The sequence below is a fragment of the Leptonychotes weddellii genome, unplaced genomic scaffold (assembly GCF_054177405.1).
Source record: "Leptonychotes weddellii isolate Sample4059 unplaced genomic scaffold, ASM5417740v2 HiC_scaffold_1560, whole genome shotgun sequence".
NCBI lineage: Eukaryota > Metazoa > Chordata > Mammalia > Carnivora > Phocidae > Leptonychotes > Leptonychotes weddellii.
In genome coordinates this window covers 5,421-9,155 of record NW_027737840.1, presented here as the reverse complement: position 1 = coordinate 9,155, position 3,735 = coordinate 5,421, and the positions used below count along the sequence as shown (strand labels likewise).

General features: G+C 34.7%; 1 long non-coding RNA gene across 1 annotated transcript; it reads left to right on the top strand.

Annotated features, from left to right (window-relative positions):
* Positions 1 to 607: 607 nt before the first annotated feature.
* Positions 608 to 1,380, top strand: LOC115942829 (uncharacterized). Its single transcript, XR_014141805.1, has 2 exons — positions 608 to 741; positions 1,081 to 1,380. It is a non-coding gene; the product is annotated as an uncharacterized LOC115942829 (long non-coding RNA).
* The last annotated feature ends 2,355 nt before the right edge of the window (positions 1,381 to 3,735 follow it).

Below are 3,735 nucleotides of genomic sequence, written 5' to 3'. Positions count from 1 at the left end.
AGCTGGTCAACTAGCAAATTAAAAATTACATTTCCTAGGTTTTTTTTTTTTTAATAATCCAATCGTTAAGTTTTTATTTATTTATTTTTTAAAGATTTATTTATTTATTTGAGAGAGCGAGAATGAGAGAGAGAGTACATGAGAGGGGGGAGGGTTAGAGGGAGAAGCAGGCTCCCCGCTGAGCAGGGAGCCCGATGAGGGACTCGATCCAGGGACTCCAAGATCATGACCTGAGCCGAAGGCAGTCGCCCAACCAAGTGAGCCACCCAGGCGCCCCTTAAGTTTTTATTTAAATTCTAGTTACTTCATACAGTGTAATATTAGTTTCATGTGTACAATATGGTGATTCAATACTTCCTTACAATACCTAGTGCTCATCACAAGTGCCTTCCTTAATCCGCATCACCTATTTAACGGTCCCAACCCACCCCCACTGCCACTTACCTCCCCTATGGTAACCATCAGTTTATTCTCTATAGTTGATTCTGTTTCTTGGTTAGCCTCTAAAATTGCTTTTTTAATATCAACAGTTATCTTTTTTATATATTTGATTGGGAAGAATTATATTTTAATAAAATTTTAATATCATTAACCATAACAGGAAATCTCTAAGATTCCCATCACCATGGCCCCTTGCCCCTACCGTGCTCTGCCCTCACGCTCCAAAAACTCCTTCTGGGCACTCCATCTTCTGGCTCAAGTCTGGATTGGTTCCTTTCTGAAGCGGTGTCTTTGACAAAGGTAATCCTTTCCTATGCTTTTTGTATATAGCATATAAAACATGGTAGATTTAAATTCTCCAGTATGGTTGACTCAACCTATTTTTTTAACATGCGTAAGATTTCATATATTCAAGTAGGTAAATGGAGATGGCACTATAGATTCTGAATGGCAAAGAAACATTTATAGCTAGTAATTCTAAGCATAATAAACTGGAGTTACTGTTTTTTAATAGGCAAAAATCAAATGCAGTCTCCTATATGGCTCATCTTTTCTGGAGGTGGGATTAGACTTTGATGTCTGTGGAAAATACTGGCTTTCAAGTAAAACATAGAAGGAAATCATCCTTATCTCTTTCAGGTCAAAAAGAGAATTGGAACCATCTTTTAGCAGACTTTACTTGGGGACTTCAATAATTGAGGACAGCCAATGATAACTGAAGTTTTAAGTTGCTAGATTCATTTAGAAGGTGGGGATGGAGGATATCAACTGAAAAAAGAAAAAAGAGAAATCAGTGGCAATCTGGAGTTTCCTGAAAGAGAATATGGCCCTTTGGCAATCAACATACAAGGCAACGAAAACAAAATGTGAAAAATATGAAAAGAGATGTTAAGAGATTGGTTAAGAAAGATCAATATAGTAAACACTTTAAAGTTCTAAGTCTGTGTTATATTGAATTATGCCTCCCCCAAAAGATATGTTGAAGTCCTAAGCATCAGTACCTCAGAATGTGACCATTTTGCACATAGGGTATTTACAGAGAGAATAAAGTTAAAGTCAAGTCATTAGGATGGGCTCTGATATGACTGGTGTTCTTATAAAAAGGAGAAATTTGGCTACAGAATCAGACATGAACAGAGGGAAGACTATGTAAAGAGACAGGGAATGTCATCTGAAGGCAGAGGATTAAGTGATACATCTACAAGCCAAGGGATGACAAATATTGCTATAAACCCACTGGAAGTTTGGAGAGAGACATAGTACTGATTCTCCTCCATGTCCCTCAGAAGTAATAAACCCTAAAGACACCTTGATTTTGACTCCCAGCCTCTAGAACTATGAGACAATAATTATTATTTTTAAGTCACCCGATTTCTGGTACTGTGTTATACCAGCCCTAGGAAATAAGTCTGCAATGTAGTCCTTCATTTTGTATATTAAACAATCTCTATTCTTGAAGTTTAGCTGATTCCTCGATACCTGCAATCCCACTTCAAGTAGGACCACTTTTAAACAGGTTTCTAGATTTTTCTGATAGTTTTGTAATTTTAATACAATTTTTTTCAACCATATTAATTTTAGACAGTTTATTAATTCCAGCTATAGGAAATGTGTAATTAGCATACAATGTTCTTTCTTCATTTCTCCCCAGAGTTTGTTTTACATATTATTATATTCATTTTAAAGTCAATTACCTTGTAAGCATTTTTGTTCTGATAACTTCAGGCAGTCTCAGCACTTATCAGTATTCTCACTTTTCCTTCTACCATTCTTCCACGTTTTGTTTCAATTTTCTGTTAGCTATACATTTATTTTACAATATGAAGATTAGTATCATTTATGTTACAACACAATCTTCTTGGTTTTCTATTTATTGAAATAAAAAATATATACATCATGTTAATGTTATTACTACTGTAATTTTGGGACTGAAAAATATGGTAGGAATGTCACACTTATTTTCTGCTGGTTCCAGTGATTCGATAGTTCTGCTACTTAGAAGCAGCAGATTGGTCCTAGCATCAGGGCTAAATGGGTTCAGGAAATAATATCAATTATAAGAAGATATACCAAAATTATAGTGTGTGTATATATATACACACACACACAATCGCACACACACACATATATATGTGTGTATATATATATATACACACACACATACACATACACGTACATATATCTCCTTTCCAAAAGAAAAGTTCAGAGGGAAAACACATTACAGAAACTATATACAACATAAAAATAGCTGTGTTTACAAAGCCACACCCTTGATAGACATAGACAAAGCATTGCATTTATCAGTCCTAAATCCCCTCATTTAGGGGTGGCTGTTAAAAGGGCTGGCTGGAAAGGTCTCTTTTATAGAACAGTAATACCATTCATAAGATTTCCACCCTCATAACCTAACCACCTCCCAAAGGACCCATTTTCTAATACCTCACTGGGCATTAGATTTCAACATAATACATTTTGGGAACAAATACTCAGTCTGTAACATATTTAAAAATGATAAATTTGCCTTTTGGTGTCTAAATCATTTTATCTAGGTACTTCAATCACATGGGTCAGGTGCTCATAGATTTATCTTTTAAATACATTAAAAACAATAACCAGCAAGACTTTCTGAAAGAAAGCCTAGATGCTGAAACTCAGAATCTAATTTCATTTGTCTTTTGGAAATATTCACTTAAATGGAGTAACTACTGCTTTTCTTCATTTCTCATTTTCAAGTTAATTTCTACAGTAAGAACCTATGCCTTCAAGACTGATATAGCTAAAAACAGAAAGCTCATTGATGTATTTTTTTTAAAAATCAATACTTATCAGAAGTCTTTATGTACCAAGTATTGTTAAGCACTGCAAATAGAAAACAATTGAATGTCCTGCCTTCATGAAAGTCACAGTTCAGCAGTGTATGACATTAAACAAGCAATAATAAATGTGATAGTTACAAGAAAATTGTAGTTTACAATACTATCTAAGTTTAATGTAGGGGCAAGCCCTAGGGTGGAGGTTAGGAAAGCTTTCCTTGAGGAAGTGATTTTAGGCTCAGAGATTAAAGACATAATTATGAGTAACCTTGATGAATTTAAGTGGTGGACCTTAAGTAAACATGAAACTTGTAGACATTCTCACAGCACATTCCAACAAAGCATAAAATAGAAGAAAGAGAAAGAATTTTTTGTTGTTGTCATTACCCTATTAGTATAAACCTCTAATTCTTATTGTAAATGTTATTCTACATTGAGGGAATCACGGTCTTTCTCATTTGTGCAGTGAATAGGTGAAAAG